Below are 15,709 nucleotides of genomic sequence, written 5' to 3' on the forward strand. Positions count from 1 at the left end.
GTCTCAGCTTGCTACTTCTCCGCCATCTTGACTCCTCCCCCGAGACTTTGCCCTCTTTATGAAGATGCCTTGTTCCCTTGCCTTAAAGTTTTTTGTTCCTAATTTAAACAGAATTGATACTTTACCACCAATTAGAGGTTATTGTTTTCAGATGGCTGTTTTGCCTTTTCAGAATCCTTGGATTTAGCAAAGACCTTAAAGTGTGGTAAATTCAAGCAAATGAATTATCCACATATGATATGAACAATGGAGAAGAACATGGCGTCACCATTTCCTGTGATAATACTCTCTATTTATCCTCCTGCATTGTATTTTTTCCTACCTTCAGCCTCATGGGAAACCATGGATCTGATCACTGTTTATATATTCATATTGATTCGCCTTGTCTGACATATCGTCTGGATGAAATTATACAGTGTTCAGTGTCTTGAGTCTGAATTCTTTCACTTATGATAACAAAGTTGAGATTCTTCCAACCTCTCATCGTTTTATTCTTTTTTATTGCTGAATAGTATTCCGTTGAATGGACATACCACATTTGTTTATCCATTCATTGGTTCATAGACATTCATGTGCTTCGTTTGGGACAATTATGAATGAAGCCACTCTAAAGATTTGCATACAGGTTTTTGATTGGACAAAAGTTATTATTTTTTTAAGTGATTACCTAGAGGTGGAATGGCTGGATCATAGAGCAGGTATAGGTTGAAATGTATAAGAAATGGCCAAATAGCTCTCCAGAGTGGGTTTCCTATTTTGCATTCCCACCAGTCCAGAGAATCTTCTTTGTCTGCAGCCTTCTTCCCTCCAACTGGGCAGGAATTCAATGTAGTAACTGCTTATTGGAAGCCTTTCTGATATCAGCAATTGTGTTTCCCTTTGGGGGCTCTGCATTACTCAAAGGCAAGCAAAACTTTGCTTTTGGCTTTAATATGAAGAACAGTTGGGAGTGTTTCAAAGATCTTTATTTTGGTCTCTGGACCTTTGGTTTTTAAAATAAAACTTTCAGTGAAGATGTGTATATTTAATTATGACTTGTGACACACTTCACCTTTTTTACTTCATGGCACTTTTGAGTAGACACAGGAGTGACAGTGGTCAAGGTTAAGGGTTCTATGGGAACTTGGTGAACAGAGATCCTAAACAGGCTGCCATCCCACTTGTGGTATTGTTTTCACTCTGTTACTGAAATCCTATGTTTGTTGTCTCTCATCCAGACTTTTCCACCATTAGTCGCTTGTTCAGGGTACCTCTATATTGGGATCCTGCTTTTGCAAAACTCTCTCATGGTGTTGTTGTAGGATGGACTTAGGGCATCTCCTCCTGGGTGGGTGTTCTCTCCCTTAGAATAAGAACAAGATCGAAAAATAACAACAATGAATATAACTTCTTAAAGTGTACCATATGTTATGCTCACGCTTAGTGCCTTACATACATTTATGTTACTTGATACAACAATCCCTTAAAACATGCATTTTGTTCACATTTTACAGAAAGAGCAACCGAGAATTAGAGCAATGAAGTAGCTTTCCCCAAAGCACTCAACTTTCCAGTGGCAGAGATGGAATCCGGCCTACATCTTTCTGACGATGTCGTAACTTTTCAATGACAAATTGTTATTCTTCACTCCTCTCCTTTGATACTTTAAAGCCAAGAAGAAACCAAGGCAGCTTCCTTTGGCAAGGAGGTGTGAACCTACCCAGTCCACTGAAAAGAAAAGCTGCAGCCAATATGCTAGTTAGTTTCTGTCATATAGCTGCTAACCACAAAATCCTGTAAGGTGGGAATTCTCAAGAGATAAACTAAGCAATTTGCTGATCATGGCTGGGTTTGCTCCTGTGTCTGAGGTTTATCTGACTATCTGATCTGGTCTGGCCTTTGCCACGACAGCTGGGTAACCTGGTTCTGCCTCATGTGTGTCTTCTTCCAGCAAGCTAGGTTGGGCTTATCCTCAGGGCGATGGCAGAGGCAGGAGAGAACAAGCCTCAGGGCATGGACTCCTTCTGGAGCTGTGCTTGTATAAGTCTTCTCACTCCTCATTGGCCAAAACCAGAAGGGTTCAGTGTCACCCACAGATCCTATTCCAGTGAATATGGAAGGACATGGTCAATGTTGCGTGGTATTGGGTTAGACTCCCACCTGCCCCTGTCCAAGTTCACACACTCCTCATTTTTTGCTTAATTACTGCAAGAGCTTCCTAAATATCCCCCTTTCTCCTTTGTGCATCACATTCTATGGAACTACTAAGTGCCCCTCCTTCCCACCACTCTCTGCAGGATAAAGAATGGAACCATCTATTGTCTAATTCCCCAGCCTCTGTACCCCCAAATCTATCCTCAGTGCACATAAGGCTAAATTTGTAGTCCCTGAATTGGCTCTGCAGACTGCTGAATTGAGGTCTTTTCATATGCTCTTCCTTTTTTGTCCATTTTCGCACCTGGTCTGACTCTGAGTGGATGCCTACGTATCTTTCACATATCAGGTCAACTATTACCAAATATGAAGCTTCCCCTGACCCTCATACAAAGAGTTAGTCACTGTCTTCTGTGAGTTCCATAGCGCTCTGTGCAGTATATTTCCCTGTAATCCCTCCGCATGCCGTTGGAATCGTGGATTATGAACTCTGTAACTTATGGTCCAGACTGCTTATCATGATGACCTCATGATGTATCAAAGACTCTGGTACACAGTCAGGTCTCTATAAACAGTTGTCAAATGCTTATGTGAATGATGCAAGGAGCACTTTATCAAGAGGAGGATACTGGCCACGTGGGGAAAGTGCTTGCTGACCCTCCTGTTTTGTTTTGTTTCCTTTCATTCCCTCCCATTTGCTCAATCCTGTTAGGATAGCTTCTACCTGCCCAGACTCATCGTTTCTGGAAACGATCCACTAGCACTCTGTGCAGTTTTCCAGTGGCTGATAAGCAGCTGCAGTGGTATAAGCAAGGACCCTTGATTCCTTCCCTCTCGCCATCCTGCGTCAGAGGAGCAAGAGCCATAGTGTATCTACTTCAGGGTCTTTGAGGCTAGAAGCCCGTAAGACAGCTGGAGCCCATAGCTTCCTCAGAGAAACCCCAGACTGGCATTGACCCAAAACAAGCCAAATCCCAGGGGCTTAGGCTGAAACAATATGTGACGGGAATGTAATACTCCAAATGGTTTTCAGTTAGTTCTGGTTTCCATTTATCTTTCTTTCTTGGCAGGTAGGGCAAGGGTGAGAGGAAAACAGGACAGGTGGAGAGTGGAATTTGATTGAATTACCTGCCAGGACTTCAGAAACCCACACAAAGGAAACTCACAACTCAACTTGGCATCTCTTTAGGAACCGTTCTTTGAAGGCTGCTGATGGGGATGCTGGTGCTTCAGAAAGCATTAGGCTGTGCTCAGATAATTCACGTGACAGCATGTGTGTAAGAACATATTGTTCTTGGCGAAGGTGTAGAGCGCCCGCTGAGATCGGGAGGCCGATAGGGGTCTTTCCCCAGCCTCCCCTCTGCCTGATGGCATTATTTACAACCCTGCCTCCTGGGTCCCTCGGCAGCAACGCCACGGTTTTCTGACCTGTGAAGGTTTGGGATTGCGATACCCATGCAATATTTATTCCTCTCCTTTCTTTCACATTGAACACCTTATCTCGGGCAGTGAGAGTTTGTAACTATTCCCCCTGTTTGGCTTGAAATCTATCATGTAGTGGCTGAGGCCATTCTCCCGACTGTTTGAAATATACAGCTATTACTGACACAAGAATATTTCACCATTATTTCAATAAGATTAGCGCGCCCAAATAGGTCAGTCTGTTTCCTCTGTCGTCTGGAATCTGGGAAAACTGATGATTTCTGACATGGATTCACTCAAAGTCCCTCCACCACCCACTAATTTGTAGGTCTTTACTGAGCAACAGCCCCAGGCTTGGCACTTAAAATCCAATCCATGTCTCAACCGTCATATTGTCCTTTGTCGTTCCGCACAGCTGTACTACTGGACATCTTTGTATCACGATTCCATCTCAGTGCAGGGGACGTAGTAGACACACACCAAATGTATCTAAAAAAATCAATCCAAACTTCTCTCCCATCGTCACATCACGAATAAAGACAGGATCACAGTATCAGTGGTTAATCCAAATAACTGTGCTGATTCTGGGGCCCCCTTTCAGTATCAAAACCTCCAGTCCTATCTATAAAGTAGTATCCTCCATGTTTTTTTGGGAGTTTCCAGGGGATGTCTCATGGGATTCTTAAAAGAAGTTCTGTTTCCTTTGCACTTATGGGTCGCATAGTCCCCACCGGAACACTGCTGATAGTCAACCAGCTGTCTCTGGCATTTCCTTGCTCACTTTCTAAGTTTTACCAGCCTTGAATCCACAGACCCTCCCTGCATCTCCCATAACAACCAAGTGACAATGCTGCTCTACTGCCCTCAAGGTCCTGAAGCGATGAGTGGTCTCTGTGGGTTCTGGTCTAGAGATCACACAGTACTGTATGCCACTGCATTTAGCAAAGCCAGTCTTTTTTTTTTTTTTTTTTTTTTGTAAGATTTTATTTATTCATTTGACAGAGAGAGACAGTGAGAGAGGGAACACAAGCAGGAAGGGTAGGAGAGGGAGAAGCAGACTTCACGTTGAGCAATGATCCCCATGTGGGACTCCATCCCAAGGCCCTGAGATCATGACCCGAGCCCAAGGCAGACTCTTAACTGAGCTACCCAGGCACCCCGCAAAGCTGCTCTTTTTCAGGTAAACAGCCTTTGTGACTAGAACCCAGAACAACTGTGAGATGACAGACAGAAGGGATAAATCAGTTTCATGATAAGCATTCGATTACATTTAGGAAGAATTTCTACACATGTGATATTTAAAATATTTCTAGCAATTAAAAGAGATTGGCACATCGACTAATCTGACAGAAAAGTCTTATGATCCCAGTTTGAATTGTATACTGAGTAATTGATTTTAGATATGTAGCATTTGCTGTACTTGTGTACAATTTTGGAATATTTAAGAAAAATTACTATTTTCTGTAATTATATTTAACTTATTGGATTTACTATACTGGGGGAGGTTTTCATTATCAGAGGCATATATTCGATGAGAAAGTCAAATCTACTTAATTTATAAATTCAGTTTAAAGTATTTAAAGGGTTTTAACTAACTACCTCCAACAAACATTAATCAAAGCCTCTTTCAAGATGCTTGTTAAAATAGAGTAGATTTTATAAGAAGGATTGGAAGATTTATAAGTTATATTCAAGTCCTCAGTGAAAAAAAATTAATGTTTAAACCTGTCATTGAAGTTTATTCAACAAATGTTACTGGGTGTCCTCAGTACATACTCCAAGTGCTGGGAATGGGCACTCAAGGAGCTGATATTCTAGTAGGATGACAGACATACACAGATACATGGTAGAATATTTAGCAAGGTAGAAGATGAAAAAAACCCAAAGGGGAGAAATAAACAGGGCAGAAGACATAGGGTTTGCCAAGTGGCCAACGTGGGAAGAGGACTTGCTGCTTTTATAGAAAGAGGTCGGAGAGATGGTCTCACCACCACTTGGGTGACTTTTGAGGGGGAAACTCTAAGAACTGAGGGAGGGAATCATGACGATCCATATTCAAGGAAGACATTTTCCAGGCAAAACACCCACCCCCCTGGGAGCGCCTGGGTGGCTCGGTTGGATAAGCGTCCAACTCTTGGTTTCTGCTCTGGTCATGGTCTTGGGGTGGTGGGATTGAACCCCGCCTGGGGGGGTCTGTGCTCAAAGTGGAGTCTACTGGAGATTCTTTCTCTCTTTCCCACTGCCTCTCTCCTTGCTTTCTCTCTAAGATAAATAAATAAATCTTAAAAAAAAAAAGTTTAAAATTTGAGAATAAAAGTACTCCTCATGGGGCGCCTGGGTGGTTCAGTGGGTTAAAGCCTCTGCCTTCAGCTCAGGTCATGATCCCAGGGTCCTGGGATCGAGTCCCACATCAGGCTCTCTGCTCAGCAGGGAGCCTGCTTTCCCACTTTCTCTGCCTGCCTCTCTGCTTACTTGTGATCTCTCTCTGTCAAATAGATAAATAAAAATCTTAAAAAATAATAAAAAAAAAACACTCCACATGATGAAGTTTCTCAGGCAGGGACTCCCTGCAGAAGGGGACCTGTCGGGCAGGTAATCACACTGATTGTGTCCTGAGAGCTGATGCTCTTACACCTCCAAGAGGACAGAACCCATCTACCGCCTTCCGGTGACTAGCCTTGTCCCGCTTCCCTACACACACGATTCACCTGCGACCCAAGACCTTAGCTCCTTCTAACTTCCTCCAGAAGCTTCTCCTGAAGAATCCAGCTGCTTCTTACAAACTCTGCCTTTCTAAAATCGGTTCTACGTGACCGTTCCTTGATTGTTCTCATGTGTGTAAACCTGTTTCTCAAATGAGTCACCAGCCACCTGCTGAAGGATCAAGTCTGTCTCTATCAGGCAGGACTCAAGAGAATTAGCCAGTTGAGACTTTTTCCAAGAGGAGGTCAGGCTGATCCTAGGACCGAGCTTTGCTTCAAGAACACTGCTTGCAAAGCACTTATAAAAGTCCTCAACTCTCGTTCAGTGCTGTCCTTCTGATCCTTCCAAGTGTCCCCACAAAGGATCAGGAGTTTGTCTCCCTCTTTTGGTAGATGTGTGGGGACAGGCCCAAAGACTATTTGTTGCTAGTGAATTCTGTTTCCTGGGCCAAACAAAAACAACCCAATATTGGTTTGGTTTACTACCCACAATAATTCCACGACCCAAGCAATACGTTGGAACGTATAATTTTGGCAGGTTCCGTTAACATGCATTCCTCATACACTCCCCAAACCCTTATCAGTGATGGGACTTGATCAATTGCCCTGACTCCATTTTCTCCTTTAATTAGGACTTTCAAAGAAGGTAACAAATGGTTTTTCCAAAGAGGGTAACAGGAGGGACAGGAGAGGCAGGAGGACGTGTGCTGCCTATAGAAAGTAGAATGGACGGTAGTGCTCTGGCCAGCATCTCAGTTTTCTGCATGGATTATAAAATCCCTTAACAGCAGTGGGAAGGGAGTTCAGAATAACTAACCTTTACCATGTGTCACTAATGAGGAGGGTTACAGCAGATTCCATCCCCATTAAGTTATATTACATTGGCGTTCCATGATCATTAACTAAGTGTGCTAGGGGCGCCTGGGTGGCTCAGTGGGTTAAGCCTCTGCCTTCAGCTCAGGTCATGATCCCAGGGTCCTCGGATCGAGCCCTGCATTGGGCTCCTTGCTCAGTGGGGAGCCTGCTTCCCCCTTCTGCCTGCTGCTTCCCCTGTTCATGCTCTCTCTCTCTCTCATTCTCTCTCTTTCTGATAAATAAATAAATAAATAAATCTTTAAAAAACAAAGAGAGAAGAGAATGTCTTCTAAATAAAAATAGACCAAAAAGGCACCACTCTAAACCCCCCACCCCCTTGGTTTTGCTTTTCCCAGCCTTCTCTGAGCATACACTTAAATTACACCAGTATGTGGTGCCCATGACCTGTATACCTTTTGGGTCATATAGATCAGAGTAAAAGATAATTAGTGACTCCTTGTATCTGAGTGTGTATTTTATACTAGAATTTTGGGATAATGAGTGTCCTTTTCTAGAGATTAAGCATTTTTAAATAGTTCTTTATAATATTAGCTTAATAATCACTTTTTTTTTTTTTTTTAAGATTGGGAGAAGTTGAAATCCTAGGGAGTAGGCTGTCTGACTAATCCAATTACATGTCTTTTCTGCCTTTTCCAACTCCAGTCCAACTCTAATGACCTTTCTGACCAGCAGTGGAACTCATGGAGGGTTAGGTGGAGGAAAAGGGTCTGCCCTGCTGCCCATGTGTCAGGAGGGGCTTGCAGTGTATAAATATAGGAAGTTGGCACAGGACAGTGCCCCACTGGACTTGGTAAACATTGAGAGACTGTCAGAGGGAAACAATTTAAGCCTCAAGTGATTTGCTGGAAAGACCTTCACCCGAGAAGCTCCATATACCCTACAGTGGGGTGAATGGTAGCCCTCCAAAAGATACGTCCATGCACAAATCCCTGGAATCTGTGGATGTTATGTCAACTGGAGAAAGGATCTTTGTAGGCATGATTAAGTCAAGGATCTTGAGATATGATTGTGCTAGATTACCTGGGTGGCCCTAAATGCAAAGACAAGAAGAGACAGAAGAGAAAATGCAGACACACAGATGGCAATGGGAAGGTATAAGGAGAAATTACAATGATGTGGCCACAGGCAAGAAAGCCATGGAATGCTGACACCGCTCAAAAGCTGAAAGGATTCTTTCCTAGTACCTCCAGGGGGTATGTGACCTTGCCAACACCTTGATTTGGGACCCATGGCCTCCAAAACTGTGAAGATATTAAGCCACCCAACTTGGGGGGCTTTGTTATGACAGTCCTAGGAAAGTAACAAAGAGCTCATGGAGAAAGGCAGCTCAAGAGGCCAGTGGCCACCAAGGAACTGTGAGGAACCGAGAATTCCTCCCTAAATGCACAGCCCTACAGCTGAGGAGACCAGGAAGCAGAGAGGGGTACCTTGGGACCCCAGAGAGAACCAACAAGTACCAGCTGGTAAACCACCAGCCCAACGGAGAAGGAACTGACATACCCACTTCCTAGTTCCCCAAACTCCACTTCAAGATCCTTCCTGAACTGTGCCCTGAGGGGAAACAGAGCAAAGAATAAGGTCTTCGATCAGATTCTCTGGAAACAGACTCTGAGATGGGCTGTTGCATGCAGAGGGTTTATTGGGGAGCGCTCTGGGGAAACATACCTATTAGGAAAGGAAGGCAGGAAAGAACAGAGGAAAAATGTGATTCTCACTGAGGCCTCAACAAATCCTCTGAAAGCTGAAGCTGAAATGATCCCTCAGGGTCTCCCAAGTGAAAGCAGGGGGCCCAGATCTTCCTTTCTGACAGACAGCGAGTTGTCATTATTGGCCATGAGGTCCTCTTGGGAGAGGCCATGATTTTGTTCAAAGCAGTTCCCTGTTGTTGCAGAGGAGTCCCAGTGAGGGGCAGGGCTGGGAGCAGAGATGCACGTGCTGGAACGGGATGGAAAACACTCTGCCACTAGCAATACTGAACTGTTTTCCAGACCTAGATGCTGGGGAGTGCGGGAGGGCGGGGGATATTGTGGCATGGCAAAGTAAGATGATTCCAAACCTTCCTGTGTGGGGCTAACTACAATCAGAAACAGCAAGGGAATTCAGAACCCAGGAGGAGTAGATAGCTGGTAGTTTGATTTTATGCAGTAGTAATTGCGCTGGATATGGGAAAGCAATCATCGGTGGGAAGGAACTGCAGGGCACGCTTCCCATTGAACAAGGAGAAGAAAATTGGAGTGGTTACCAGTTTGATCAAATAGCCAAAATAATAATCACTTCTTGGCCTTTTGGCTACGATCAAGTGCAAATAGCCAAAATAAGGGGGAGGGGAGCAAGAAGAAAACAACAATTGAAAATTACCAGTTGATGGAAAATAAAATAAGAAGCCTAATATCAAGGATGTTAGTTGCTCAAGAAAAGGTGGAAAATCAAGTTTCCCCTATGAAAGTGGCAGAGATTGTTAAAATGGGTTATACACATACATACTTGTTCACTGCTGTTATATGAAATTTATGAGAAACACACGTGTGGGGTATCTCTTATTTGCCCATCCTGATTCACTGTTCCCTTTCTCCACTTTGCAGTCTTATCTGAGGGGCTGACCTGTAAAGATTCCAACATAGGGCTCCTTTTTTGCCTTGTTTCCAGTTCATTTCAGCCTCTGGGAGGAGTAAGGAGAGATCAGGGGGAGGCAGGGGAATGGGATCCTTCCTTCTAAGGTCAGCCTAGACTGCTATGTGAAATTCCTGCCCTTTCCAAGATAACTGGTGACTCCATTCTCTATTCTTCCAAATTCCAGTACTCTCTCCCCCTTGTCCCTCTGGGTCTAGGGTTTTAAGAAAGCCTCTACTCTCTCTAGGTAATCACTCCATGCTTGTGATTCCCTTACACCCATACCTCATAAAGAATGTGCCATCTGTTTTCCTATCTGGATTATCTTGTTTTAACTGTATCACCTGTTCTCTGCTGGGACTTGGATGATAACTGGTTCCAGAAATGGCGCAAGAAAAAGGCCCTCAAAATGAACTGGGTTGGTCATATATTCAAGGGGTGCAGGAATATCTTTGTTGCTGGATGAAAATAGAATATGAGTGAACTATGGAATTCAACAATTCAAATGATCACTGGTGGCTAGAACAGGCCAAAAGGAAGGAGACAGAGAGGCATTGGGAGCACATGAGCCTGTGATAAATAGGAATAGTAAAGATAATGGAGAACACACGCTTCCTCTTACATCTTAGGGAACATCCACAAAGAAAGGAGGATCCTGGCTGGCCCAAGCAGTAGAACACATGAAACTCTTGATCTTGGGGTTGTGAGTTCAAGCCCTGCCTTGGGTCTAGAGATTATTTAAAAGTAAAATGTTAAAAAAAGAAAAACCAACCTGAAAGTTCACACAGAGAAAAAGAGAAATAAAAAATCATGGACACATGAGAACGTTCCTGAAATATCATGGACACACTGAGAATGGTCATGGAAAATCAGGTGGCTCTCCAGCAGTTCTGAAGGATGCTTCATGTCCTGTGGCCCTAGGAAAGGTGTGGCTGAGGGCTAAGCCCACAGTATGAGCATAGAGCATAGGAAGAGCTCCAACTAAATGCTTTAAGCACAACCAAGCCGTTTAGACTATGGTAAGGATACTAATACTGAGACCCTAAGATCCCAACTGGGATTAGCAGTTTCAGTGCCAGAATTTATTAGGAAGATCGTCCTGCAGTAGCAAATCTCAGGGAGAAGCCAAAGGCCCCCACTGCAAGCTGTTTTTATGGGCTTAAAAAATTCAGTGCAAAGACCAATATTCAATGTCACCTTGAGCTGTTACAAGGCATACAACAAGAAAGAACAGGACATCACAATCTCCTCCATGAACCCTTCTATTTCCCCATCATAAATAGTGAAGAGTTCTTTTCAGAAGAAAGAAGGAAAGTTACGTCACAAGAGCCTAAAATGAGTTCACTACTCAGGTGCTGACAAAAATACGCAAAGGGAGATAGAACTCACAGTGTTCTTAACGTACGGGACAGACCCGGAGGGGAGTAAAAAAAGGACAGCACAATTAAGATGCTATGAGTCAAAAATTGGCACCATCGCACACTTTGGAAGACAGAAATATCTTTCACATTACTCCTTCCAAGATATCATATGGAAGGTGCCAGAACTGCTTGATGGGAGATTTCTCAGAAACTCTTCTTAGTTCCCATGCTTTGGACTGTGGACAACAAGCCTGAAAATCTGCCTGGCATTCTACAGCCTGAGGTCACCATGATGTTTTCCTGGTCTCTCATATTTTCTCTGTCTATCCTCCTTTCCAATAGATCATTGAGTCTCTGCTGGAACCATGTGCCTGGATCTGGAAGCATAGTTTTATTGTGAGTAATTGCTGCAGGGCGAGGGTGATACTTGTTTATTTGCCAATCCTTTAGGGTGGTCCAGATTCTGTGATAGCTTACAATTCCTAACAACCCTCAATGACTATAATAATGTAGGACACATCCAAAGCCTTTGGTTTATTTTGCTCTCGATGGCTTCATATTTTACTCAACTTGGCCGAAGATGGCCAGGGCTACCACTGCTAAAAGAGTAATCTTGGCTTACCCCAGACATTTTTAAAAGGCAGCTGCTTGAGAATGAACAGAAGACGAAATTTCAAAGGACAAAAACTTCCATTTATTTCCGTGAGATTTTATTCGAAACTTTAATTTTTCCTTAGCAAGTAAGTAACAGGTGGGTGACCATATTCAAAATGTGTGTGCATCTTTTATGTCTGCCATTAAATTGTTTGGTTATTTTGGTGTTCTTTGTACCCATTCCATAACACTTTTAGCTGATACAGGTCTAAACTACGTTAGACAATGTGGCAGAATGTAATGAGTTCACTGAGCAGGAAATAATCCCTTTCATTGTCTGTACGGCTGCTCTCGTTCAGTATCATTTAGTTCCACTTGCAAGGTTAGCTCACTTTTGATCCATATGCTGTGTTTCTCCCTATTACACTGCATGCTCTTTAAGGCAGGAATATTGTTTCTGTATTTTTGTAACCCCCCCAAATTGACACAGTGCCATCCACTAAAGGGTGAAATGAACTCACTCAGACAAGCGAGACGAAGCACCTGCAGTCTTTAGAACGACCCGTGGCACAGTGTGAGCCCTGCTTCCCTGTAGATCGGACGTGTCTGTTGATGGTGGTGATGCCTGTGAGTGGCTGGACGGTGACAGTGGTGACAGACGCAGCTGGGAAAATAGGACTCAGTGGCAAACACAGTCCAAGAAACAGTCAGCTGCAGACACAGACGTACTGTTTGCTTGTGGTGGAATGGGATTCCCAATCCGACCAGGAGCCTTGCCTCGCGCTCTGCATGCCTTCTTTTTTCCATCATTTATCATATGCAGGAGGCATGGACTTGGGACTCACCTGCCCTTACCTGCCATGCTTAATGCACTTGGATGTGGGGCGAGGCCCTAGCATGGTGCTCTACCCTTAGGCAAACAGAGACCCGTGGAGGAGGAGGGAGGCTGGGGAAGGAGGGATTTTGGCAGAATTTTACTTGAATATGTGCAGAGTGCTTTATAATATTTTTCTTGGCTCTGCCACTCAGTAGTTACCTTTAAATTTACTTTATGAGGAACCTCACCCTGAATAACCATTTCAGGTGGAGTTCAAACTCACAAACTTTGCATTACCTGGTCGGCCTGCCCACTGACCCCTGCCAAAGCCATGGGTCAGACTGCCACCTGTCCTTCTGACCCCTTGAATTCTTTGTTTTCCTCTAAGCACTCACCTCATACATAAGCTACACACACACACACACACACACACACACACAGCGCCTCCATCCCCAAACACAGTGATTCCCCACTTTCTCAGTGAAAGCAGGCTATAAGGTCAGTCACTGGAAATGCTGACAAAAATTAAAAGGGAAAAGGAAAATCTCTGTGCATGCTAATTCATCAGGTCCATATGATATTTAAAAGTACGTACACTACGAAATAATCCTTTGATACAGAAATATTGCTCTTTTGCTCGCACATTGAAGGAAAAATGGTATCCAAGCTTTTCCCAGAAAACAGCCCCTCTGCCTGCTTTCTGAGACACAGTTCTCTTTGTAGCTGTGTATAATGACGACTCAGAAACACCAGGACATGGGTTTCTGCCCTCATAGCACACAGACACTTCTCTCCTTGCTTGCTCGTTGTTCCCATTCATCCTCGAGGGACTCGTGTGTGTTTTCTACCACACATTCACATATTGTTTGCCTTTTTAAAATAATACTTCAGTGGTTTGATTTTTTAAAAATCTGATTACCGTCCACCCCCCACCCCGGGAATAATCACTGCACCTGTTTAGACCTCCTTGCCTTTGAAAAAAAAAAAAAAAATAGATGATGTCAGGTGCCCCTTCTAAAAATCCAAATTAACACGACTTGAAGTTCTTTTTTTTTTTTTTTTAAAGATTTTATTTATTTATTTGACAGAGAAAGATCACAAGTACGCAGAGAGGCAGGCAGAAAAGCAGGCTCAGAGTTCGATGCAGGGCTCAATCCCAGGACCCTGAGACCCTGACCTGAGCTGAAGGCAGAGGCTAAAATTAACCCACTGAGCCACCCAGGCACCCACAACTTGAAGTTCTTTTGGCCAATGTAGCTTTCCCCAGGGGCATGCAGCTGTTCAAATTCAACTGGTAGAGAAAGCAGGCGCGATGTTAGAGAGTGTCAGGATTCAAAAATACCACAGCGCTATCTTTTTCACCCGATCATTTAGGAGGACAAAAGAAATGAACATACCTATGTAGAGGTTCTTTTTGTTTCTTCAAAGACACAAGCTTAACTCCGCCTCACAAAACATATGCAGAAACTTTGTGATTCAGATAAATAAGAAGTAGGGACAAAAATGCGTTCCGGAGTGACGAAATCTTAATAAAAGAACCTGAGTGGCTCTTGATTTACTTCTCATCCTTGGGTCATCTCTTGGCTCTGTGTTGGGATTTTTTTTTTTTTTCTCTTCCCCTTCAAAGTTCTTCTCCACGTGGAAGGAAACAAAGACCAGAGAGCTACAGCCTTATACCATTCTTAGTTAGAAAGTCTGTTTCTACCCACTCAGCATATAAAAAGCCCCAAGAGAAGAGTCTGCGTTTTCTGGTCGGTTTTCTAGACTCTTCCGAGCTAGTGAGCGATATTAATGGACACAGACTAGACCTTGCTATCTTCTCCTGAGGACACTGCTGTATGCCCACCAGCTCCCCCAGAAGTGGGGAGCGGTCCTTAAGGGAAGAGGAAGGATGCTTGCTACAGAAGAATGGAAAAGTGAATTCTGGACGTACCAAAACCACAGAAGCTCACTGTGGACATTTTTGTTCATTTAAAAGTTAACGAATCTGAGGAAAGTGTCCTTTAACTGAAATATTCAGAAATTGGTTTACTATTTAAATAACCAACTACTCAATGCACATTTCTTGAGTCTGTGTTATAATTGCATCAACTTGATGACTATTCTGAGGAACAGATTTCTGCTTTAGAAACATGACTAAAGGGGCGCCATGGTGGCTAAGTCCTTAAGTATCTGCCTTTGGCTCAGGTCATGATTCCAGGGTCCTGGGATCGAGCCCTGCCTTGATCTACTTGCTCAGTGGGGAACCTGCTTCTCCCTCTCCCTCTTCCTGCTGCTCTGCCTGCTTATGGGCTCACTCTCTCTCAAATAAATAAATAAAATCTTCTTAAAAAAAAATGACGAAAATTAATCGTACCACATGTCTGTATTTGAGCTGTCCTAATAAGACCACCAATTAATAAATTCATTCACTTTGCTCCTAATCCGCTGTTTCGACTATCATTATGTGTGTTTTTTTCCCCCAAACTTTTCCACTGCTTCATTATTCTTTAATCTCCTATAAGAGAAGTAAAGCTGACATGTGCTTAGAATTCAGGGTGGGAACAAAGTCCTAATCACTATTTTACCCTACCAGTAATGGAAGGATCTTCCTTAGGCTATGAATAGTGATGGTTCATGATGAAATAAAGTTCTGTCCCCCTGCTCTTTGCAGAAGATTGCCAATGGCCTACTCTATCTACCGTAACTGCTTTTCCCAGCTGCAGGGGATTAAACAGGTTATAAGATTTTCCTAGCAGTAAACTTTCTGAACAAATAGAACAGGTTTTCATTGCAGTGTTTAGGAATTTTTCAAAGCTTTAATTTTTTTTTTTCAGTTCTTTTCCACTAGGTTTTAATTTGTAAAGTTTTATAAGCAAAATTAACCAGGAGAATCGGATTTTGATTTACAAAAAGTTTCCAATTAGAAAGCCTTAATTAAACAAGGCAACCTGACCCGCCTTCTTTCCTTTCAAACGGTATGTATGCAAGTATGCCAAGGGGACAGGAGCGGGCTTAGAAAAATCAGAATGAGATTTTCGAGCTTCAATATGGTGAGAGAACTAATGGTGTAAAATGGGTATAGCGTGAACCTTTTTATGAGCTCCAAGTTCCCGTTACAGTCGGGTCACCTGGGACTTAGGGGAGCAACAGGAGTATGCCTGAAAGTTACAAAGAGAACAGTCTTTGCTACAGTAGATCTGAACTAAAACATT

This window comes from Mustela putorius, unplaced genomic scaffold (assembly GCF_011764305.1).
Source record: "Mustela putorius furo isolate JIRA1106 unplaced genomic scaffold, ASM1176430v1.1 tig00000867_pilon_pilon_pilon, whole genome shotgun sequence".
NCBI classification, from domain to species: domain Eukaryota; kingdom Metazoa; phylum Chordata; class Mammalia; order Carnivora; family Mustelidae; genus Mustela; species Mustela putorius.